A 26,387-nucleotide genomic window follows, 5' to 3' on the forward strand; every position below is an offset into this window, starting at 1 on the left:
CACATCTCTGCTGACATCCGTCTCCCCATAGGAGTCAATGGGAGGCCCGCTCAGATCCACCTGAAAAACACACCGATCAGATCAGAGCGGGCCAATCGTGTGGGAGGGGCCTAAATGTTTGTGTGCATCCCGAGTTCCTTTATTTACTCTTCATGTACATTTCATGTTATATTCCAGTGGAGAAGACGATTGTAGTGGGAAATAACGTTGACATATGTAAGGAAATGTCAGGAACACTTAGGGCTGCTTCACTCCGCAAAAACGCCTTCCGGATGTGTTTTGCAAGCATGTGTTTAATGCGTTTTTGGCGCGCTCCGGTGTGTGTTTGATGCGTTTCCAGGTGCTTTTTTTCTTTTTTTCAGTTTTTCACTGTACTGGGGTCCGGTGCATTTTTGATGCATTCCAGTGCACTTTTTTATGCGTTTTATTGCCTTCCAGTGCAGCAAAAATGCAGCATTTTTTTTTTTATGAAACTGGAAAGCCCCGCTGCACTGCACTGGTGTGACCTATGTCATTGGAAACCATATAACCTACTTTCCAATGCGTTTGGGGGAAAAACGCACTTGACTGTATGTGGTATGAATTACAATTTTTTTTTTTATATTTCGGACATTTACCACTTCAGCTCCGGAAGTTTTAACCCCCTTCATGACCAGACCATTTTTTGCGATACGGCACTGTGTTATTTTAACTAACAATTGCGCGGTCGTGCGACTCTGTGGGGGAAAAAAGGCCATACATTTTATTTGGTTACAAATACAGATTTCTTTTGGTGGTATTTGATCACCTCTGCGTTTTTTTTTTTTTTGTTTGTGTTTTGCGCTAGAAACGAAAAAAAAGACAATTTTGGAAAAAATAAATATTTTTTGCTTTGTGCTAAAAGGGCCGGTTCACACTGGTGCGCTGTGCGAGATTGCATGTGATTCGCACCGCAAATCACATGCGATGTCCGTGCCATTTCAGCCATACAGATAGTATGGCTGAAATCGCATCGCATTCGGACCAGACTCGCACAGGATCCTTTTTTTGGTCCTCACCAGAATCGAGTCGCAGGGGTGTTCACACCTATGCGATCTGAACTGACAGTTCGCAGTGTGATATGCGAGCTGAAATGGGGGTGTCATTAACATTGTATTGACACTCCCCGCTGTTCGCATATGGCAATGTGAACTGCCATGCGAGTCGGGTGCCATGCGGGATCTCGCAGGGTTTCCGCATCGCACTAGTGTGAACCCAGCCTTAAACACATTGAATAAAAAATGTAAAAACATCACATTTCATTATCAGTTTAGGCCAATATGTATTCTGCTAGATATTTTTGGTACAAAATCCCAATAAGCGAATATTGATTGGTTTGCACAAACGTTATTGTGTTTACAGACTATGAGATATATTTATGGAATTTTAATTATTTATTTTTTTTACTACTAATGGCGGTGATCAGTGACTTATAGAGGGACTGCGAGATTGCAGCTTTAAAATTTGGACACCTTACAAACTTTTAGCACATTTTTGGAAACCAGTGATGCCAATACAGTGATCAGTGCTAAAAATGTGCACTGTCCACTGTACTAATGACACTGGCAGGGAAGGGTTTACCATCTTGGGCGATCATAGGGTTAAATGTGTGACCAATGTGTGTTACTGTGTGTGCTCTGTGCTGTTTTCTACTTCCTGCTTTGCAGAGAGAAACAAAGCACACATTGCTGCTGTCAGAAAAGATTACATCGGGCTCTCTTCGGTAATGTCCGGCTGCACCCTCTGATTGGTTGGTACTGCAGCACAGCCAAGGGCATCGGCAACGTACGTGTGTTCTCTCTACCCTACTAGAGCGGCCTCCCTGTCGCGGCAAGTATTTGATAAAAAAATTATCAGTACTTGTACTCCATCTTAAAGTGGTATTGGCGCAACCCTATTTAAAAATGGAAGTATAGGTAAAACTTTTTATTTTTGGATAGCGCAAGAGAGGGTTATAACCCCTGCCAGATTTTTTTTATAATTTGTTTTCACCACCTGTGTCCCATTTTGGAGATTTTCCCTCGCTTCCTGTCCCATAGTCAAACAGGATGTGAGAGGAAGCATACAGTGCCAGACCGTCAGAGCCCATGCCGTAATTGGCATATAAGCCCTGTGTGTGTCGTGCTCTTTTTTTTGTGTTAAAAACTTAGACACAGTTCATGTGCATTTTTCAGAAACGCTCTACAGTCCACTTAACCTTGTGGGCGCGCTCCCGTGTGATACACTCGGCGTACATAGCCGCCTAGTATATGACTCGGCCCTGTCCCCCCGGCGGCTGCGTCATTGGATTTGATTGACAGCAGTGGGAGCCAATGGCTGCGCTGCTATCAATCTATCTAATGAAGAGCCGACAAGACAGCGACATGGGATCGCGCCAACGGAAATTCGGGGATCAGGTAAGTAAAAACAGGGGCTCAGCGGGGCCAGGCACAGCAAGGTATTTTTTCACCTGAATGCATAGGATGCTTTACAACCCCTTTAAGTACACAATGGGACCAGAGCACATATGGAAAACGAAAATGTATTTAAAGTGAAGCAATACCTTTTTTCACTTCTAGGCTGTAGTAGGGGGGCGTGTCAGGGGCAGCAGTGGGGGGCGTGTCAGGGGCAGCAGTGGGGGGCGTGTCAGGGGCAGCAGTGGGGGGGGCGTGTCAGGGGCAGCAGTGGGGGGGGCGTGTCAGGGGCAGCAGTGGGGGGGGCGTGTCAGGGGCAGCAGTGGGGGGGCGTGTCAGGGGCAGCAGTGGGGGGGGCGTGTCAGGGGCAGCAGTGGGGGGGGCGTGTCAGGGGCAGCAGTGGGGGGGGCGTGTCAGGGGCAGCAGTGGGGGGGGCGTGTCAGGGGCAGCAGTGGGGGGGGCGTGTCAGGGGCAGCAGTGGGGGGGGCGTGTCAGGGGCAGCAGTGGGGGGGGCGTGTCAGGGGCAGCAGTGGGGGGGGCGTGTCAGGGGCAGCAGTGGGGGGGGCGTGTCAGGGGCAGCAGTGGGGGGGGCGTGTCAGGGGCAGCAGTGGGGGAGGGGGGTGTCAGGGGCAGCAGTGTAGAAAAAACACAGAGCGTGCTGCAGATCAAAAGCAAACTTCATAGGTGTGAACCAGGTCTAAAGGCAAACGTGTTTTTTTTTTTTAAGTTTTGGATAGAGTGGAGGTGGATTAGAACCCCTGTCAGTTTTTATTGCCGTTTGTCTCTGTTAAAGCGGTGTTCCAGCGGACATGTAACCTTCTAGATAGAAACACCCCTCTAATACTCATGCTTAGTGTAGTCTAATAAAGGTATGCTGTAAACGAAGGGCCGTTTAGTATTTGTGCAGCGTTGTTCTTACTTTGTAAAGTCTCAGCAGACCGCGGCCATCTCCTGTGTGGGCATCTGAAGGTGTACTGTCCTTCCTGTATTCCGTGCATGCTGGCTACCCAAAATGCATCTGCCGATCTCGCGCATGCGTAGTGCGACGTGAGCGAGCCCAGTTGCTTGTAGGTCAGGTTTCCATAGCAACGGCGGCGTCAGAGGAAGTCGCCGCCCCTTTGCTATATAAAACCTCTCCTCCCCCTCCAGGAACCAGAACCCTCTCTACTCCTCCAACAACCCCCCCTCTATTCCAGACACCCCCTCTCTTCCTCACCGACAGCCCCAGACACCCCCTCTCTTCCTCACCGACACCCCCAGACACCCCCTCTCTTCCTCACCGACACCCCCAGACACCCCCTCTCTTCCTCACCGACACCCCCAGACACCCCCTCTCTTCCTCCCCCCCCCAGACACCCCCACTCTTCCTCACCTCCCTCTCTTCCTCACCCCCCCCAGACACCCCCTCTCTTCCTCACCTCCCCCCAGACACCCCCTCTCTTCCTCACCGACGCCCCCTCTCTTCCTCACCCCCCCTAGACACCCCCTCTCTTCCTCACCTCCCCCCAGACACCCCCTCTCTTCCTCACCTCCCCCCCCAGACACCCCCTCTCTTCCTCACCTCCCCCCCAGACACCCCTCTCTTCCTCACCTCCCCCCCAGACACCCCCTCTCTTCGTCACAGACACCCCCTCTCTTCCTCACCTCCCCCCCCAGACACCCCCTCTCTTCGTCACAGACACCCCCTCTCTTCCTCACCCCCCCCCCCAGACACCCCCCTCTCTTCCTCATCTCCCCCCCCCCAGACACCCCCTCTCTTGCTTACACCCCCCAGCAGGCCTGCCACTAGTAATCATGGGGCCTGTGCAATGTGAATCAGTGTTTTGTTTATGTGTCTGGAGCAGTGTGCAGGTGCCTGTGTTACGGATACAACAGTTGTAAGAACACTGCCAGGGGTCCTAATGACCGATGTGTGGCTGCACCCCCTGAACACAGATGGTGTGCATTTAGGGCTGCCCGCCCGCCCCTGCACACCTGTTAAGTTAGGACCTGTGGTTGTGTTTGTACAGCCGCTGCGTCCCCCTAGAGTACAGGCCCCCCCCCCCTAGAGTACAGGCTCCCCCCCCCCCCCCGGAATACAGGCATCGCCCCCCCCCCCCGAGTACAGTCGTCGTCGTCCCCCAGAGTACAGGCGTCCCCCCCCCCCATTACCCCAGTAGTATTTTCAACTCTTATTCATCTTTTTCTTGCTCTTTTAATCCCCCCCAACTGCTTGTGTGTAAAAAATGTAATTTTTCTTCATTTATTTACAGTTTATATCTCATTTTGCTGATATTAAATACATTATAATGTTTGTTTAAAAAAAAATAAAACTTTTAAACACAATTATGGCTTTGTTAATGTGTCCTTTTTATTTAATTTTTTTATTCAGTCCAGCAGACATTGTGTGTGGTATTTGCAAGGCTGTTTAAATGGGCTTTTGCATGCATCCTCTGCAGGATTAAAAGGGTATACTGCAGGCCACATAAATAAGGAGGTGCATTGGCTCGATCAGATTCAGGGTGAAAGTGTGTTCTGCTAACTCCAAGCCAGGATGTGGTATGAGCCAGGAAATGTGTACCAGAGGTATGTGGTCTGAGCAGGCTAAGGTGTGTGCGAAGAGATCCAGGCCCAGTTATTTTTGTGGGGTCCAAAGCAGCTGCCCCTTGAGCCCAGGGGTTGCTCATAGCTACAGGTGCCCATGCTGCCTCCCTATCATATCAGTGTAGCTGAGCGCTCTCCTCTCGCACCGCTGCACAGGCCACTACAGGTCTTGGGTCTGCTGTGCTATCACAGGGAAAAGACACAGCTGCAGGTTGTCTGTGTGCTTGCCCCCATCCTCCTGTGAGCAGCCAGCTCTGTCTAATCGCTGCTCGCTCGCTCTTCCCCCTCCCTCCAGTTAAGCAGAACGAGCTGTCAATCAGAAGAGACTTGAGGGTCATGAATGGGACATGTAGTCTCAAGGAATGGCCTATTCATTGAAGTCCATGGGGCCTGAACTTGACCCTGCTTTTTAAAGAGGGAGCAAATTTGCCCAGGCAAAATTTCACCAGGACGGCACAGTGTTATGGGGAGAATTGGTGAGCGGTGCAGTTACAGGCATCCAATCATAGCAGAGGAGGAGCGGGCGGGAGAAGACGTCGGGGAAGAAATGGAGGACACCGCTCGCCGCCTGCCACCGTCACCCGCTGCCCACCCGAGACAAGGTAAGTGCCGGGAAGACGGGGGGCACAGTGGCAGCGTTTGATGGGCACAGTGGCAGCGTTTGATGGGCACAGTGAGGCTGCAATTGATGGGTGTTTTTTTTTCAGAATGTTTCAGTTTGTTTGCACCCCCCCAAAAATTTTGGGCACCAGCCGCCACTGCATGGCGCGTGGCCCAAGAAAATGTATGCCCAGGGTCCAATCAATATTAAAGACAGCCCTGGGTAAGGTGCAGGATAGTTGTGTGAATCAAGTGTTAGCTTTGCAGGAGGGACCACCATACCCAGGAACCCCTCTTGTGCTGCCACTGACTGTGTCAGTGCTTGTACCCAGCTGCTGCATCACCAGGCTTCCCTGTATCCCTAACTTTGCAGGTCTGTAATCAATACATCATTAATGTGTATGTATAGCCAAAACTTTATTAAACCCCTTGTTCCGTTTGGAGATTTATTCTCCGTATTTGTCCTGTTGGCTTATGATACTGATGTGAAAAAGACAATTTTACAGTTGTCTCCACACCAGGAATAGAGGGGAAATCTTCAAAAGGGGATAATAGTTCTGGAGACAACTTTCTAAGAGGGGAGTTACCTTTCATTCATAGAGATTTTTTTCTAAATTCCTGTTCTGTCTAAATAAGAACAGGTGTCAGCCTTTTGCAGTCCCTATAGCAAGGCTGGAGTTTGAGAAGAAGCCGCAGCACAAGGAGCCAGTTTGTGTGCTGACAAGAAGCGTGCTAATGAGATGAGAAAGCAAGAAGAGAGATAAGGTCATGACTTTGCTGCTTCTCTCTCCACTGTTCAGTCACAGGCTGGGACAGGTCCAGGATGAACTGGGCTCAGAGGAAGTGGATTGAATGATGCACAAGTGGCAAAAATAGTACTGCAGGTGAAATTGTAATTCCCTTGTGCTGTTTATTTTATCTTGTGTGTTTGTTTTTTTTTTTTTGTTTTTTTTTTTGCTAGAGTTCTGCTTTACATTTTGTTACACTTAATTGAAAAGCAAACTTTTTCATTCCTACAAGTATTAAAATTCCAGAGGATCTGGGATTGAGTCTAGTATATTATTGGATTTGATTTCTGCCTGGAATATGATATAACCAGGGCTTTGTTTAGAGTGTGAAATTCCTGGGGCCCCTGTCAGACACTCTAAGGAGAAATATGACAATGATTCCCTTTGGCCAAACTCTATGGACAGTGAGATGCATTTAAAGAGGCATAGCTAAATAGAGCCTGAGACTGGTCACTGCATATACAGCACACAAATTTCACAGTCCTTCTACCCACCATACAGGCTTCAATTACCGTGCTACGTGTAAGAGACTTGGCTACATATAAACCTCAGCAAATATGTACATCTCTTCCTGTGGTATCCCTGGGACAGGAAGCTCCAGGGATAATATTTCTTTTGTGGGATTTATTGAAGTTTATCCAAAAACTGATGTAGCCATTTTGTTTCCATCTCCATAGAACATACCCCTAAGAGCCAGTTCACACAGGGGCGACTTGTCAGGTGACCTAGCCGCCTGACAAGTCGCCTCCTGTTCTGTACTATGGAACCGTTCTAATAGGAGCGACGCAAGTCGCTCCTACTTAGAAAAAGGTTCCTGTACTACTTCGGGGGCGACTTGCATAGACTTCTATACAGAAGTCGTTTTGCAAGTCGCTGCGGAAGTCGTTTGCAGGTCGCCTCGCTGAGGCGACCTGCAAGTTGTGCCGCCCGTGTGTGAACCGGGGCTTAAAGTGTTCTTTCAGGCTCCGCCACTGCGCAGGACCAGCATTGGGATGATAATGAAGGCACTTTGGAGTGTCTGCACTCAACTCACTTTTCTTGGTCATGAACACACTCCCTGACATCTTGCTGCTCAATAGGGAGCCTCACTATTGGCCATGCTGCATTGCATAGTGGGATGGCAAGAACAGCCTCACTATTGGGGCTCTCTTCCTCACCTCCCCCCCAGACACCCCCTCTCTCCCTCACCACCCCCCCCCAGACACCCCCTCTCTCCCTCACCCCCCCCCCAGACACCCCCTCTCTCCCTCACCTCCCCCCCCAGACACCCCCTCTCTTGCTTACACCCCCCAGCAGGCCTGCCACTAGTAATCATGGAGCCTGTACAATGTGAATCAGTGTTTTGTTTGTGTCTGGAGCTGTGTGCAGGTGGCTATGTTACGGATACAACAGTTGTAAGAACACTGCCAGGGGTCTTAATGACCGATGTGTGGCTGCACCCCCTGAACACAGTGTACATTTGGGGCTGCCCACCCGCCCCTGCACACCTGTTAAGTAAGGACCTGTGGTTCTGTTTGTACAGGCGTCCCGCCCCCCTCCCCCCAGAGTACAGGCCCCCCTCCCCATAGAGTACAGGCCCCCCTCCCCCCTCCCCATAGAGTACAGGCCCCCCTCCCCATAGAGTACAGGCCCCCCTCCCCCCAGAGTACAGGCGTCCCGCCCCCCAGAGTACAGGCGCCCCCAGCCACATCAACAAACCACTCATTCATACTGACACGGTACCTGTCTGATCCTTTAGGGCCCTTTCACACAGTCCTTGTCCACACCATTCAGCAGGAGAACTGTGAGCAAATCCCTCACTATATCACAGCTGAATGGTGATGGACAGATGTTAGTTTTTTTTTTTAACATCCATACTTGTTCAGTTTGCCTGAAAAAGAGACAGGAGGACCCCAACAGGAAAGGTTGTGTGAAAGGGCCCTGGGGAGAGTTGTTGGGGGAGGTTAAAAAGCACATTTTTTTTTACCCTCCAAATACAAGTGCAACAAAGTCTAAGCAGAAGCATCTCACTATGCTTATGATCATTCTCATGGTGATCATAGTATAGTAGGTTCTGTATGGCTGTACTTTATATTCTGACAACTGTGGTTGTACTTTTTTTTGCCAATACTGTGGTTGTACTTTATATACTCATTCTGTGTGCGTTATATGTGTACTGTATATACTGATTATGTGGCTTTACTCTATATTCTGATACTGCGGCTGCACTGTATATGCTGATAAATGTTGGCCACAGTATCGTTATATACAGCCATATACAGTACAGCTACAGAATCAGCATATACAGTAGGAACACTCTGTGGCTGTACTATATATGGCTGTATATGTTGGTACTGAGGCTGTACTGTGTAATCACTATACCTTCCATGTCCTGCCCCCTGACTGTGCACCCACCGCCGGCATCCCACACCCGCTCCTGCAGCCACCTCTTACTCCAGCCCAGACTGTTCAGAGTATCACTCCGCCAGGGAAAGGCTGTGGGCTGCTGCGGCTGGCCAGCACATTCACACACTTTAGTATGAGGACTGCGGCGCTGGCTGTATCTGCCCGTGTGCGGATATTAAAGAAAAAGTGCCCTCATGGCTCTCACCTCCCGGGCCCCTTTGTCAAGCCAATGGAGCCCAGCTAAATGTAATTTGGGACCCTTAAGCCTAGTAGTAGTGGTGGTTCTACTCTGAGCTGCCCTGCTACACCAGAAGCCAATGTATGAGCAGTAAAGCTGAACTGATAGGGACTGGGCCCGGTACTGAAGGGCCAGTTGTAATGCCTTATCAGTGGCTCTGCCCTCCACACACCCCTCTCTTTCTCAGGGCTCACTAAAACACAGAGAGGTACACACTCCTAGATTGTTCCGTGTGATAAGAGCCGCATTCTATGCTCTGCACTATCATTCTTTCTCCAGAATAAAGCTTCTTCGATTCATGTAGATCTATACCTTATCATTACAAGAATATTATTCAAAATGAAACTCCGTGATCTAAACAAAACATGAAACCAAGATAACCACAGCAGCTCCAGAAGATTTACCCCCCAACCCCCATGACCAGGCAATTTTTTGCGATACTTTCACTGACAATTGCGTGGTCGTGCGACGCTTAACCCAAATATAATTTATGTCCCTTTTTTTTCCCCCAACCAGAAGAAAAAAAATGACATACAGCTATGCGATTTCGCGCTGAAGGGCCACCCTACCGCAGTATATATGTGTGGGGCGGTCCGGAAGCGGTTAATAAAGCCTAATTGCATCCTTTTTGGGAAATCGCTCATTCCAGTGTTGCTGAGACATTGGTCATATGATTGCTGCAGAAAAGATGGTAACTAATTAGACACAGCTACTGATTGGCCAGTTCTGCCTGAATTACAACATGCTACAGCTAGGTGCACACGTGAGTGTCAGCCACACCAATTGTATTAGCATATGTTTTTCATGCATGCTCAGGTGTAAAGGGTTTTTATTTTAGTCAATTGAAAGGAGGTGACTGGCTGTTAGGCAGTTTTTCAGGCACTCCCATTGATTTCTATAGGGCTGAAAATGTGATCCTGCTGCAAAGAAGTGCCTGTACTTTTCTGGGATGACAGCACATCACTCTGATGAGAAGGGGCCTCATAGAATTAAATGGAAATCTTCCTGGTGAATGTTGTCATGCATTTGGAAACATGGGACACATTGCTCCAGTCTGACCAGCAACCTACAAGGCTGATAGTAAGCCAAATTAAAGTACTTATAGTAGTTGCATTTTAACCACTTGTGGCAAAATCGCATACCTGTACATCATTCTGCTACAAGTGATTGTACCGGGTGTGCCTCACCCCGGTAGTGTTTTTTTAGAGCCAACGGTCAGCTTTCTTGTGATATTAACCACTTGCTTACTGGGCACTTAAACCCCCCTCCTATCCAGACCAATTTTCAGCTTTCAGCGCTGTCGCACTTTGAATGACAATTGCGCGGTCATGCAACACTGTACCCAAATGAAATTTTTATCATTTTTTCCCCACAAATAGAGCTTTCTTTTTGTGGCATTTGATCACCTCTGCGGTTTTTATTTTTTGTTAAAAAAATTTAAAAAGACCGAATTTTAAAAAAAAAAAAATATTTTTTTTTATATTTTGTTATAAAATTTTTTAAAAGGGTAATTTTTCTCCTTCATTGATGTACGCTGATGAGGCGGCACCAATGGGCACTGATAGGTGGCAGTGATGGGCACTGATGGGTGGCAGTGATGGGCACTGATTGGCAATAATGGGCACTGATCTTGTACACTGCTAGGTGGCACTGATTGGCACCACTGGTGGGCATTGTTAGGTGGCAATGGTGGGCATTGATAGGTGGCACTTGTAGGCATTGATAGGTGGCACTTATGGGCATTGATACGTGGCACTGGTGGGCACTGTGGGCACTGTGATGTGGCAATGTCAGGTTGCACTGTCAGTGGGTACTGTTGGCACAATTGAGGCACATATGAGGCATTATTGCCTCCTCCTCTTCTGGACCGATGTCCCTTGCTGCTGAGCCGGTGATCGGATTTTTTTTCTCCTCGCACTGTCAGCGCGAGGAGAAAAAAAAAACGATCACAGAGCTTTTGTTTTGATCATGTGATCAGCTGTCATTGGCTGACAGGTGATCACATCGTAAGGGGCCGGGACCGGCCCCTTACACAGATCGGTGATCACCCGAGTCTCAGTGACTCGGTGATCACAGCGCGCTCCACGCGCGCCCTGTAGGGCGCGCGCAGGGCACGTGCACAGGGGAGGCCATCATATGACGGCCTCCCGGGAATTCAGGTCCGCGCTGTAGCCGTCATTCGGCTATAGCGCGGATGCCAAGCGGTTAATCGATGTGGCAAAGCAGCCGCTCGATTGTTATCACAAGCAGCAGGAGGGGACACCCCCCCCCCCCAGCCATCCTGCAGCCTCTCTGCCCGGGCTCTCCCGTCCAAGCAGGAGGCCCAAGCGACAAGCCGGCACGTCCGCCCACTGGCCGCAAACCCAAACTAAGCCGGAATTGGCTTTGATCGTGTCTCAGATATAGTAAACCGGAAGCGACGTCACTTCCGGTTTACTCAGCAGCCAAAGGCACCAGTTTTAAAAATAATCCCAGTATTAAAAGCTGCCGATATTTGCGCCTTGAATACTTTGAAGTAGAAAGGAGGGATTTGGGGTCTTATAGACCCCAGATCCCTTCACAAAAATACTCAAAAATGCCACAGTTGATCCTCACTTTACAACTACTTCTTTGGGTGGTCTCTTCTTGACCCTCAGGTTTGTTTTTGAGTATTTAGATTCTGTTGTTTAGGGACCCCACCCTAATGGGTGGGACGGTTTTTGATTCGCTATAAGCGATAATCCTTGACTACTGACCCCGGTGTTTTTATCAATTATTTAGTCATACCCAAAAAAATACCTGAGACGTGACTATTGCTGTCCCAGGGATGTTTACATTTTTTGTGACAGCAATTAAAGTGATCCAAAAAAAATTAGAAAACATTTTTTTTTTTAAAGCCTCCCATCCCTCCGTGCTCGTACACCAAAGTAAATGCATACGCATACGTATACCCGCAAATATAAACAGTGTCCACGCCACACATGTGAGGTATTGCCGTGATCGTTCCAGCGAGAGCAAGAATTCTAACACAATACCTCCTCTGTAACTCTAAATGGGTAACCGTAAAAATATTTTTAAATCGTCGCCTATGGAGATTTTTAAGTACCGTAGTTTGTCGCCATTTTATAAGTGTGGGCAATTTCAAAGCATGACATGTTAGGTATCTACTCGGTGTAACATCATCTTTCATATTATGCAAAAAATTGGGCTAACTTTAGCTAGCCCAATTTTTTGTTAACTTTAGTTAGCCCAAGTTTAGTTTCGCTTAGTTTTTTTTTTTAATTATTTGAAGTGTATTTATTCTCAAACAATTGCATTTGAAAGACCACTGCGCAAATACACTGTAACATAAAATATTTCAACAACCATCATTTTATTCTCTAGGGTCTCTGCTAAAAATATATAATGTTTTTGGGGGCTCCAAGTAATTTAAAAAATACAGATTTTACCAAGTGTCAGAAAAAGGCCTGGTCTTGAAGCGGTTAAATCCATGTAGTGTTTTTTGAATACATAAGTGCTTTTGCAGCCTGGGCAGTGGTGCTGCTTTGTCCCTCTGCATGATGGGTCATCACACAGCTTACCCTGCAGACTCTCTACTTCTCCCTGCCAGAGCTGCTGGGCTAGAGAAGAGGAGAAAGAGGACTCTGCGGGTGCTGGATGGCAGTCCCACCTAACAGACAGCAGGAGGGCAAGGGTTGGCTGCAGAATATCCTGGGGAGAGAAAGCCCACCCAGGGAGCTGTGTAGGACTGCTGGAAACTGTAGGGGTTGTGGGGGATGTAGTCCCCATCTGAAGATGTTAAACTGAGAGACTTGGTGGTACTACAAGTCCCAGAAGAAAGTTATGCCAGATGGAGGAGGAAAAAGGAGAAGTCTGGGCTTGGGGGCGTGTCCCTAATACAACGCGTGACCCCGATCTCTGTACTGAGCCAATGACTTGGCTCTTTAAAGAGGAAGTAAACCCTGATGATTTTTACTTCCTCTTTGTTTCCCTGCAAAGGTAAAGCATAATGGGGGCTACTATGCATCGCATAGTAGCCCATTATGTGTCACTTACCTGAAATCGAAGCCTGGGATGTCACCGCTGTCCCCTTTTCCACGAAGCGTCCATCTTCCTTCCGGGTATCGCGGCTCTGGCGCTGTGATTGGCTGGAGCCGTGATGACGTCACGTCCCACATGCGCGCAGAAGCCGCCAGTCATGGCACGATCTCCTTTAGAAACAGCATGCTCGCTATTTAGTCTAGAGTGCACCTGCGCCGTAGACATCGACGATCGCCTTTTTTTGTAAATATCTCATAAACTGTGGAGGTTTGGGAGATATTTCGAGCACCTACATGTAAGCCTTAATCTAGGCTTACCTGTAGGTAAAAGTGGTTGTAACGGGTTTACAACCACTTTAAACATGTGATCGGCTGTGTCTAATCACAGTCGATCACATGTAAATACGGAAGTTCCATTTATCGGTTCTCCTCGCCTCACATTGACAGAGTGTGAGGAGAGGAGTGCCAATCAGCGGCATTTCCTTGCAGGGGAGACCTGTACAGATAATCAGGGCACTGATTATCAGTGCTGCATATCGGTGCCACCTAATCAGTGCCCATAAGTGTCGCCTCCTGAGCGCACATTATTCTTTTTCTGTCTGTGTGTATGTACACTGCACAGTACCACTTCTCTTGTCCCCTGTGCTGGGTATAATTCTCAGTATCTGTTTTTATTCTGCATGTAAGGAATCAGCACAGTAGCACTTCTCTTGTCCTGTATGCTTGGTGTAATTCTCTATAATGCTGTAATTCTTTCTGGACTCTACAAACATTGGTGTGGCCCTAACTGCTTTTTTTATGTTTTTGGATTTCTTCCAGGACCCTCATGGAAGAAGGACTGCTGTGCCATGTGAGACATGAGACCATCCCCTCTGAAGCTAGTTGGCATGATTACCTGAATGGGTCACTTTCAACATTTGATATTAAAAACAGAAGATCTACTACATCTTAGGCCCCTTTCACAGGAGGCAGACTCCGTTTCTACGGAGCCCGCCTCGGTCCGCCGGCTCCGCGGGAGATCAGTCCGTTGATCTCCGCTGAGCCGGCGGATGACAGGTCCCTCTCTGCTCACTGAGCGGGGAGGGGCTTGTCAGGCGCCGCTGCTGCCTATGGAGGGATCGGATGAAAACGGGTGGGTCACATTACAGGTTCATCTGTCTGGTGATGGGGTGCATATATTGTGGGGTGCCCCTTATGATTGGAATGGATGGGAAATCGTACATTGCAGGTTGTTGGGTACAGGTGCGGATGGAAGAAGGAGTCACAGTTTGTAGTGTGATTTTTAACAAAGGTAAGGGGGGGGGGTGAACATCACAGATTAGGGGGTGCTCATTACTAGATACATAAAGTGATGATAGGCCTTTACCATTCTTGATGACCTCAGTAAAGTAAAAATGTTTACTAAATTGTATTACTGTCTTTTGTAAAACTAATAAAAACGATTGATGCAGAAAAAGACCAAGTCCATCCTTTTTTTTTTTGTTAAGTTTATTGCCTGAGTATAGATATAGGTTTGTCCCAAGCATGTTTGAAGCCATTTACTGTTGACGGTCTCACTACCTCTGCTGGTAGTTTTTTCCAAGCATCAATTACCTTTTCAGTAAAATAATAGTTTCTAAGATTAGTTTTGAACTTTCCTCCAGATAGTTTAAGGTCATGTCCCCGTGTTCTTGATTTTGGTTTTAGATTGAAAAAACTGCCCTTCTGAACCTTGTTCACCCCCTTGATGTATTTCAGTAGTTCTCAACCCTGTCCTTAAGTACCCCCAACAGGCCATGTTTGCAGGTTTTCCTTTATCTTGCACAGGTACTTTAAATCAGAGTTGATGGCTTGGTATTTTGGACAGCTATTTTATCTAAGATAATTTCCCAAAACATGGCCTGTTGGAGGTACTTGAGGACAGGGTTGAGAACCACTGATGTATTTAATAGTTTAAGGCCGGCTTCACATATGTGCGGGTTTTCCCGCATCCAATTTGCATGCCATGCGAGTGTGACTGGACACAGGTCCGGGGAGGCCGGGGAGCGGATTGCAAAAGGGTCCTGTGCGTGTTTGGGTCCGGTTCAGGTGCAAATTCAAGCAAAAATTTGCACCTAAATTGGTGAACAGGCACCAACCCGCAGCCGCACATATGAGAATGAGAATCCAGCCTCAATCAGGTCTCTCCTTTCCTCCAGACTGTACATATTCAGTTCCTGAATTTGCTGTCGATATGTTTCATCCCCCAAACCTTTCACCATTTTTGTTACCCGTCTCTGGACTCGTTCTATCTTATGGATAGCTTACAGTCGGCATGTTTGCGGATGGTCAGGAGGAGGAGCGGGAGTCACAGACTGCCCAGGATTTAGGATGGAGATGGAGACTGATTGCCAGATGATCCACAGTGACCTCCTGAGTGCCTTTTGAAGTCACTTGAGGGATGGGGGGGCATTTCACTGTCTGATTATGACAATGAAGCCTCTTGCACTCACAATAAACCAAACTGATTATCTCTGCTAAAGACCAATTTATTCAGTTGACCTTTCTATCTAGGATTAACTATACCCCCAGTGTTTGCATCATATTAACCCTACCGTCTCCCCTATCGGCAGCAGATATCAGACTGAGATGGGCACCTTTTTATCACATGGTGTGGAGTTGTCCTTTAAAGCGGAGTTCCAGTCATTTGTGTGTTTATTAAAGTGGTTGTAAACCCTTACAGACCACTTTCACCTACAGGTAAGCCTAGATTAAGGCTTACCTGTAGGTGCTTGAAATATCTCCTACACCTACACGGTTTAGGAGATATTTACTATTTCCCTGAGCGATGCTTTCTTCTGCGCATGCGGCGATGTATTCGGCGCATGCGCACTCTTGGAAAGGGCACGCTGTGCCGTTTCAAGCTGGGGTCATGCCGTGACTGGCGGCTCCCGCGCGTATGTGTCACGCGACTCCGGCCAGTCACAGAGCTGGAGTTCGCAGCCCTGGAAGGAAGAGGGGTGAAGAATGGACGCTCGCTGCCAGTGAGGAAATCGGGGACATCGCAGGCTCCTGTGTCAGGTAAGTGACACATAATTGGCTACAATGCGATGCATAGTAGCCCATTATGCTTTACCTTTGTATTGAAACAAAGAGGAAGTAAAACCCACCAGGGCTGAGGTAGATAAGGTATAACTAAAGGCAAAACATTTTTTGTTTTGTTTTGGAGTGGAGAGGGATTAGACCGCCTGTCAAGTTTTATTGCTGTCCGCTCCACCCTCTCTATTTGTCCTGTTTACCATTATCATTATAATTGAAAGTAAAAAAAAAGTGCCAAATTTTGGGTTATCCCCAGAAAAGTAATAGAGGGGAAATCTTTCAATAGGGACACTATTTTTGGTGACCTGGGGGTCCCCAAGGAATTCTCTAAGTACTTATCTACCCACACTGAGGGCTCACATCAGAATACCACTTTGTTTAAGGCGAGGGTCACATCTCAGTTTGTGTTTTCAAGGGTACAGCAGCCCATTCATTTGAAAAAGCTGTACCTGTGTTTTTTTTCCCCCAAATGCAGCCACATGAAACTACAGTATATGAAAATCGATCAATCCTGATGTACTGACGGCCTATTTCTTGAGGCCCAAAAATGCCATGAATGTACAAATATCCCCCAAATGACTTCTTTTTGGAAAGTAGACAGTCCAAGCTATATTAGTTAGAGGCATGGAATGAAGTTGTCATTTTTTTGTCACTATTTTTTGGAAAATTAAGAAATAACAAAAAAAAGTTTTTTTTTTCACAATTATCTTTTTTATTTTTTACATACTGTCCCCAGTGCAGTACAGTGTCATCATTTAACTGGTTTGGCAATGATCAGCAACACTGACTGGGGTGACAGTATGAAAAAAAAATTAAAATAAATATTTTTTTTTTCTATTACATACAGTGACCAGAGCAATATAGTCTTACCAAGGTAACACTGTATTACTCTGAGGTGATCAGGATTTTTATTTATTAATTTTTTTTTGCACATTATGATTTTTTATAACTGAATTTTACAGTTATAAGTAACCATTTTTTCTCAATGAAAACAATTCATTTGGTGTTTACTATTGTGATTAGCTGTGACCGGCCCTGTCTGTACAGTGATCTGTCATGTGCCGTGTTCAGTGGACTTAGCGGATGACATATTGCTCTGGAGTGCGGTCGTTTCATACGATGTCCTCCCAGGATAACAGAGCTCCCACTCAGCCGTCATATTACAATAGGCTGGGAGGGAGGGGGTTAAAGGGTCAGACCCCCCATAAGTGATATTTTGGGTAATGGTGAGATCAGTACCGGGAGTGTCTTGGTGATTCCGGACAGATCTCCCTATCATTGTTCTTGACTCTGTTCCTCTCTACCCGGGAATTTTATGTACCCCGCCACCTTTGTGTGTTCCAGTTCCTCCTGTTACATGCTCCTTAATATTAAATAAAGCATACTGGGTGAGTGAGGAATGCTCATAATGGTCACATGAGGTGTGCAGACTCAGGAACCTAGCATTGAGACCTCACCAATAAAGTTCCCAGGAGACATGCAATATGGCCAAAAGTAAATAGACGCCTGACCATCACACCCACTGTATGTGGACAGTTCTTCAAATGATTCAGTTCAGGTGTTTTTAGTGAAAAGTATTATTAATACAAAGATATTTTAGACAATTGTGTACTCCCAACCCTGGGATAACAGTTTGGGGAAGGCTCTTTTCTGTTCCAGCATGACTGTGTACAATTCCAGCTCCATGCAGATATGGTTTGGTGTGGAGGAACCTCGGTCATGTAACACTGTAGCCAAATACATTTCATATCATTTTATAGATTTGACACGTAATTAAACTGTACTATGGTCATTTTAATGACTGGGTATGCTGGGCATATTTCTCAGTATTTGTTTCTATTCTGTATGTATGGACTCTGCACAGTACCACTTCTCTTTTCCTGTATGCTGGGTGTTTTTTCCAGTATCATACTTACCTAGGTGGATGCTGTTATCTGTCCCCTGGCGCCTCTACACTGAAAACCAAACGATCGAACACCGTCGATCGCTCGGTTCTCACAAATCCGTGAGCAGAGAGCTGCAGACTGTCAGTCACAGCTGTCTGCTCTGCCCCCTCCTCACTCACTGGAGCGCTGGGCTGTGGAGGGGGCAGGGCGGCCAGCTCAGGCTCTCAGCAGCTCGCTGAGAGGCTGAGCCAGGTGTCGGTCTAGGGACCTGGCGGATCCCGACTTCCATTGTCGTGGTGACGCGGACCCTGGACTGACTTCTGTGACATCAGCAGAGAGCGGACTTCAGCCCACTCTCTGCTAAAAATGGGTCACAGGAGTGCAAAACAAGCTTCGGCTGTACTTCTCCTTTAACTACTTGCGGAGCGTCTGCCGTCGTACATCGGCTGTTTGAAGTGGAATACCGTTGTTATGGCAACAGAGAGCTGCCATAACCCCGGTATCCTCTTCAACAGCGGGCGGTCCGCTTTCAGATAAAAGTGATCTCTGCGGCAGATTTGGCGCAAGATCACTTTTATCGGAGGAGGGAGGGGGGGGGCCCACCATGCTCCGGTCATCTCCGCCACTTACCGTCTGTAGCGGCGGAGTGATTATGTCCTCTTACCTGTGAGGCTGAATGCCAAGTGAGGGAAAAATGGCCCCCACTCTGCTCCATACCATTGGATGGCGGAAGCGACATCAAACGTCACTTCCGCCCAATGGTCTTAAAGGGGAATTTTTTTTTTGCAAATAAACATTTATTTTTTATTTTTATGTTGCATTTAAAGCGGAGGTCCACACAAAATTGGAACTTCCGCTTTTTGGAACCCTCCCCCACTCCGGTGTCACATTTGGCACCTTTCAGGGGGGAGGGAGGTGCAGATACCTGTATAATACAGGTATTTGCACTAACTTCCGGGCATAGACTCCCACGGGGGTCTACGCCACTTCCCATCCCCCCCCCCCCCCCACTGTCTGCTGGGAGACACACGGGTCCCAGAGACAGCAGGGACCATTCGGATTGCGCATGCGCAAGGCTTCACTTCCTGATTCCCTTACCGAAGATGGCAACGGCAGCACCCGAGGACCGACATCGCGGGCGCCCTGGACAGGTAAGTGTCCATATTTTAAAAGTCAGCAGCTGCAGTATTTGTAGCTGCTGACTTTAGAAAAAAAAAAAATTGGCGGACCTACACTTTAATTGTAAATGTGAAATCTGAGGTCTTTTTGACCCCAGATCTCACATTTAAGAGGTCCTGTCATGCTTCTTTCTATTACATATTTTTTTTTAAAAAGGAGAGTGTAAACGTAAAATAAATAAATTACTTTTTTAAGTGCCCCGCCGAGCTCGCACGCAGAAGCAAACGCATACGTTAGTTGCACCCGCATATGAAAGCGGTGTTAAAACGCCAAGCCCTCTCTACTCCTCACACACCCCCCTCTCTACTCCTCACACACCCCCCTCTACTCCTCACACCCCCCCTCTACTCCTCCCACCCCCTCTCTACTCCCCACCCCCCACACATCCCCCTCTACTCCTCACATCCCCCTCTACTCCTCACATCCCCCTCTACTCCTCACACCCCCCCTCTACACCTCGCCCACCCCCTCTACTCCTCACACCCCCCCTCTACTCCTCACACACCCCCCCTCTACCCCTCACACACCCCCCCTCTACTCCTCACACACCCCCCCTCTACTCCTCACACCCCCCCCTCTACACCTCACACACCCCCTCTACTCCTCACACCTCCCCTCTACTCCTCACACCCCCCTTTACCCCTCACCCCCCCTCTACTCCCCCCACCCCCTCTCTACTCCTCACCCCCCACACATCCCCCTCTACTCCTCACACCCCCCTGTCTACTCTTAACACCACTCCCATCTACTCCTCACACTACCATCCACCCTCTCTACTCCTCACCTCTCCCCCTCTCTACTCCTCACACCCCCCCTGTCTACTCTTCACACCACCATCCACCCTCTCTACTCCTCACCTCCCCCCTCTCTACTCCTCACACCCTCTCTACACCCCACCCACCCCCCTCTCCGCACACACCCCCCTCTCCACACACACTTCCCTCTCCCCTCTCCGCACACCCCCCTCTACTCCTCACACCCCCTCTCTACTCCTCACTCCCCCCTCTCTACTCCTCACCCCCCCACACATCCCCCTCTACTTTTCTCACACACCCATCCTCTACTCCTCTCACACCCCCCTCTACTCCTCTCACACCCCCCTCTACTCCTCTCTCACCCCCCCTCTACTCCTCTCACCCCCCTCTACTCCTCTCACCCCCCTCTCTACTCCTCTCACCCCCCTCTCTACCCCTCACACCACCCCCCTCTCTACTCCTCACACCACCCCCTCTCTATTCCTCACACCACCCTCCACCCCCTCTACTCCTCACACCACCCCCCTCTCTACTCCTCACACCATCCTCCACCCTCTCTACCCCTCACACCACCCTCCACCCTCTCTACTCCCCACACCACCCTCTCTACTCCTCACCTCCCCCCTATCTACTCCTCACACCTCCCCCCCTCTACTCCTCACACCTCCCCCTCTCTACTTCTCACACAGAGAGAGGGGGGGAGAGAGGGGAACAGAGAGAGGGGAACAGAGAGAGATAGAGGGGGAACAGAGATAGAGGGGGAACAGAGAGAGAGGGGGAAACAGAGAGAGAGGGGGAAACAGAGATAGAGGGGTGGACAGAGAGAGAGGGGGGACAGAGAGAGAGGGGAGATCAGAGAGACAGAGATAGAGGGGGAGCAGAGAGAGAGAGAGAGAGAGAGGCAGAGAGAGGGGAACAGGGAGAGATAGAGGGGCAGAGAAAGATATACAGAGGGAATCAGAGAAAGGGGAACAGAAAGATAGAGGGGGAACAGAGAGAGGGGGGGCAGAGAGAGAGAGGGGGGAGAGACGGGGCAGAGAGAGAGAGAGAGAGAGAGAGAGAGAGAAATAGAGGGGGGAGATTGGAGAGAGACCTCTTCAAATCCGTTGCACTGGCTATGTGGAAAATGATGGCTAATCACACTTGGGGCAAGTACAGGGGGTGGAAGGAGGGCGGACAGGGTGAGATTATAGGGCATTAGTTTACATTTTAAATTTCATCCTGAAAGCACCAGCAGCTCTCAAGTGAGCCCTCCAGACCAGACTACAAAATGTAGTCACAAACTCAAATTATACCAGCAAAACACTCACCTTTATCTATTATATAAAATGACGACCTTGTCAGAAAAATGAAGAGGTAAACGAACACCCAGCACCCTCCCCACTGTACTTACCTCCATGGGTGATGGGCTGATAGTGCTCACTCAGCAAGTGTATCGGTCTGGGGGGGGTTCGATATCGTCTGTCTCCTTCACCTTCTTTTTGAAGTACTTCTGGGACAGATCAGAGAAGTGCCAATTTCTCAGTGCTGTACAAAAGTGAGTACAAAATATAGCCACAAACTCAAAATATAACAGTAAAATAAACATATATGCAAGTTGCACGCTGCCACCTAATGGTACGTGATATATCTGTATTTATCAACAAAAACAAATGAATATAATAAAATAAAATGTAAACATAAAAGAGTAAAGTGAACAGAGAGCTACTACCATCACCTATGTGTTATCACATCAACAACAGAAATGTTATGAATATGTAATATGTGATAGAGCTGCTTAACCACTTGCGGACCGGCTCACGCCGATATACGTCGGCATTTTGAAGAGGGATATTGTTGTTATGGCAGCAGCTATCTGCCATAAACCCGGTATCCTCTTCTTCAGTGAGCGGTCCGGTTTCCGATAATAGTGGTCTCTGCAGGCGGATTCGCCGCTCTCCGGTGCCCTCCGCCGATTACTGGAGCCGTCTGTAGTGGCGGAGACGATCGGGTCCTCTTCCTGGCTTGGTATGGAGACGAGTGAGGGGGAAGATGGCCCCCACCTGTCTACATAACATTGCAGGGCGGAAGCGGCGTCAAAACGTCACTTCCGCCCATAGCTCTTAAAGCAACATTTTTAAAAAAAATGTTATTGCATTTTAGTATAAATATGAGATCTGAGGTCTTTTTGACCCCAGATCTCATATTGTAGAGGTCCTGTCATGCTTTTTTTCTATTACAAGGAATGTTTACATTCCTTGTAATAGAAAAAAAGGTGACACAATTTTTTTTAAAAAAAGAACAGTGTAAAAATAAAAATAAAAGGTAAAATAAATAAGAAAAATATTTAAAATTTTTTAAACGCACCCCGTCTCGCCGAGCTTGCATGCAGAAGCGAACGCATACGTGAGCAGCGCCCACATGTGAAAACGGTGTTCAAACCACACATGTGAGGTATCGCCGCAATCGGTAGAGTAAGAGTAATAATTCTAGCCCTAGACCTCCTCTGTAACTCAAAAACATGTAACCTGTAGAATTTTTTAAACATCACTTATGGAGATTTTTTAGGGGTAAAAGTCTGTCACCATTCCAGAAGCGGGCGCAGTTTTGAAGCATGACATGTTGGGTATCAATTTACTCGGCGCAACATTAACTTTCATAATGTAAAAAAAAAAAAATTGGGCTAACTTAACTTTTGTCTTATTTTTTAATTCAAACAAGTGTATTTTTTCCCAAAAAAGTGCATTGTAAGAACGCTACGGTGTGACAGAAAGTATTGCAAGGACCGCCATTTTATTCTCTAGGGTGTTAGAAAAAAAATAGGTATAATGTTTGGAGGTTCTAAGTGGTCGTCCTTTTTTTCCCACACATAGAGCTTTCTTTTGGTGGTTATTGATCAATGCTGCGATTTTTATTTTTTGCGCTATAAACAAAAAAAGAGCAACAATTTTGAAAAAAAAAAAACAATATTTTTTACTTTTTGCTATAATAAATATCACCCAATTTGAAATAAAAAAAAAAAACATATTTCTTCATCAGTTTAGGCCGATATGTATTCTTCTGCATATTTTTGCTAAAAAAAAATCCCAAAAGACGGATATTGATTGGTTTGCGCAAAAGTTATAGCGTCTACAAAATCGGAGATAGATTTATGGCATTTTTATTAGTTTTTTTTTTTTTTTTTACTAGTAATGGCAGCGATCAGCCATTTTCAGCAGGACATTGCGGCGGACAGATCGGACACTTTTGACACTATTTTGGGGTAACAAGCGCTTTAAGGAATACCTGAACAGAACATTTATTTTTTTAAAACCAGAGTTTAGTGTCACTTTAACATTTTTCAAGAAAGGAGCGTGATTGGCTGGCTTTAAGGGGAGGAGGAGACCAGATTTTTTTTTTTTATAACATCTTGCAAAAAAGAGTGTGATTGGCCAACTACAGTGCCTTGAAAAAGTATTCATACCCCTTGAAATTTTCCACATTTTGTCATGTTACAACCAAAACGTAAATGTATTTTATTGGGATTTTATGTGACAGACCAACACAAAGTGACACATAATTGTGAAGTGGAAGGAAAATGGTAAATGGTTTTCAACATTTTTTACAAATATGTTAAAAGTGTGGAATGCATTTGTCTTCAGCCCCCCTCTGAGTCAATACTTTGTAGAACCACCTTTCGCTGCAATTACAGCTGCAAGTATTTTTTGGGACGTCTCTACCAGCTTTGCACATCTAGAGAGTGACATTTTTTGCCCATTCATTCTTTGCAAAATTGCTCAAGCTCTGTCAGATTGGATGGAGAGCGTCTGTGAACAGCAATTTTCAAGTCTTGCCACAGAATCTCAATTGGATTTAGGTCTGGACTCTGACTGGGTCATTCTAACACATGAATATGCTTAGTCTTTTTCAACCACGGTGCCCAGGCTCGCTGGGGTGCCTTGAGGATTCTTCAGGGGTGCCTTGGCAAAATGACTTCAATTTGCCCAAAAATTGTATACAAGCCGGTGAGAGAATGAAGGCTGCCTTTTTAGTTACACCAAACCTTCTAGCTGGTGGAATTCTAACAACCAATGACATCATCAGTTGATAATGAGGATGTCAGTTGCTTGCATAGCATCCTTGTTTGACCCACCCCTGCTCCTCCCCATCAGCGTTGGGGTCACATTAGCTGAGTGATAGAGAAAAACTGAGGGAGAAGAGAAACATTGGAATACTAGTCAGTAGCAGTTTACAAAAGTGTATTTGCTTTGGAAGAAATAAATCACTACTATTGCTGGGTATCCTACTTGGATTTGTGGATGCTGCTGCATTAGAATAGCACTAGAATTAGAATTCAGTATTAGAATACCTTTTACACTTTAGAATGAGGTGCCTTCAGATTGTCCATAACTTTTAATGGGTGCCTTGACTGAAAATACGGTTGAAACACTGATCTAAACCATTCCATTGTAGCTCTGGCTGTATGTTTAGGGTCGTTGCCCTGCTGGAAGATGAACCTCCGACCCAGTCTCAAGTCTTTTGCAGACTCTAACAGGTTCTCTTCTAAGATTGCCCTGTATTTGGCTCCATCCATCTTCCCATCAACTCTGACTAGCTTCCCTGTCCCTGTTGTAGAAAAGCATCCCCACAACATGATGCTGCCACCACCATGTTTCACAGTGGGGATGGTGTATTCTGGGTGATGTGCAGTTAGTTTTCTACCACACATAGCGTTTTGCTTTTAGGCCGAAAAGTTAAATTTTGGTCTCACCTGACCAGAGCGCCTTCTTCCACATGTTTGCTGTATCTCCCACATGGCTTCTCACAAACTGCAAATGGGACTTCTTGTGGCTTTCTTTCAAAAATTGCTTTTTTCTTGCCACTCTTCCAGTTGTGCTATACTCTTTCCATTTTCGGATGATGAATTGAACAGTGCTCCGTGAAATATTCAAAGCTTGGAATATTTTTTTATAACCTAACCCTGCTTTAAACTTCTCCACAACGTTATCCCTGACCTGTCCGATGTGTTCCTTGGCCTTCATGATGCTGTTTTTCCACTAAGGTTCTCTAACAAACCTCTGAGGGCTTCACAGAACAGCTATATTTATACTGAGATTAAATTACACACAGGTGAACTCTATTTACTAATTAGGTGACTTCTAAAGGCAATTGTTCTAAAGGCAATTGATCCCACTAGATTTTAATTAGGGGTATCATGGTAAAGGGGGCTGAATAAAATTGCATGCCACACTTTTCAGATATTTTTTTTTTTTTTTAATTCTTCCACTTCACAATTATGTGCCACTTTGTGTTGGTCTATCACATAAAATCCCAATAAAATACATTTACATTTTTGGTTGTAACATAACAAAATGTGGAAAATTTCAAGGCGTATGAATATGTCATGTGAAACCCCTTCAGTATAATGGAAGGACAGCCCACTGCCACTGCTGGAAGAATGAGGATATGCAACTCTCTTGTGATTGTAAAGTCTCACTTATGAGACTAAATAAGCATGTTATACTTACCTCCTCTGAGCAGAGAGCAGTAACTGACAGTCACCAGCTCTCTGGACAGGGATCTTTGAGAACGGAGTGATTTTGATCGCTCGATTCTCATTCTTAGAGCCAATGGGGGACCCATGCTGCATCAGACCGGTTTCCCTTACCTAAGATGCCGGCGCCTGCATCTGAAGCCATCTGAAGAATCAGCTCGGCTGCCAAACCTTCTTTTCTAGTTTTGAATAAAGTGGGAAGTAGTTAGGGTCTCTGTCTGTGCCCCCTTCTGGGGGGATTCTGGTAGTGTGGTCAGAGGAACAGGAAGTTGTTAGAGGAGCACCAGAAAATAAAACCACTTTATAGAAGAAAAAAGTGTTAGAAGCCCTGGGAGATTTTTTTTTTGTTACTGTCCATATGGTGGAAACTCACCCTACTCACTTCCTATGTGGTTAGGAGGACAGGATGTGAAATTTCCTCAACAAATATCAATAGAAACTCAACAGATGTTAAAGGGGAACTAAACCCATCTTTTTAATAGTTTCCAAAAACAGATTCCTGGCATGTGCTGGGAATGTAACTATCACATTGGTTGTGCCCTCAATCAAACTGTCAAGCCATCAAATGGCTGGTGTCATTAACTGATCACATGTGTTTTACCCCATGTCCTCCTCCATGCGCTCTACCCTTTGCTCCTCCGGTTACCCCATGTCCTCCTCCATGCGCTCTTCCCTTTGCTCCTCCGGTTACCCATGTCCTCCTCCATGCGCTCTACCCTTTGCTCCTCCGGTTACCCCATGTCCTCCTCCATGCGCTCTTCCCTTTGCTCCTCCGGTTACCCATGTCCTTCTCCATGCGCTCTTCCCTTTGCTCCTCCGGTTACCCCATGTCCTCCTCCATGCGCTCTTCCCTTTGCTCCTCCGGTTACCCCATGTCCTCCTCCATGCGCTCTTCCCTTTGCTCCTCCGGTTACCCCATGTCCTCCTTCATGCGCTCTTCCCTTTGCTCCTTCAGTTACCCCATGTCCTCCTCA

Source organism: Aquarana catesbeiana, linkage group LG12, assembly GCF_042186555.1.
Source record: "Aquarana catesbeiana isolate 2022-GZ linkage group LG12, ASM4218655v1, whole genome shotgun sequence".
In the NCBI taxonomy this organism is placed as follows: domain Eukaryota; kingdom Metazoa; phylum Chordata; class Amphibia; order Anura; family Ranidae; genus Aquarana; species Aquarana catesbeiana.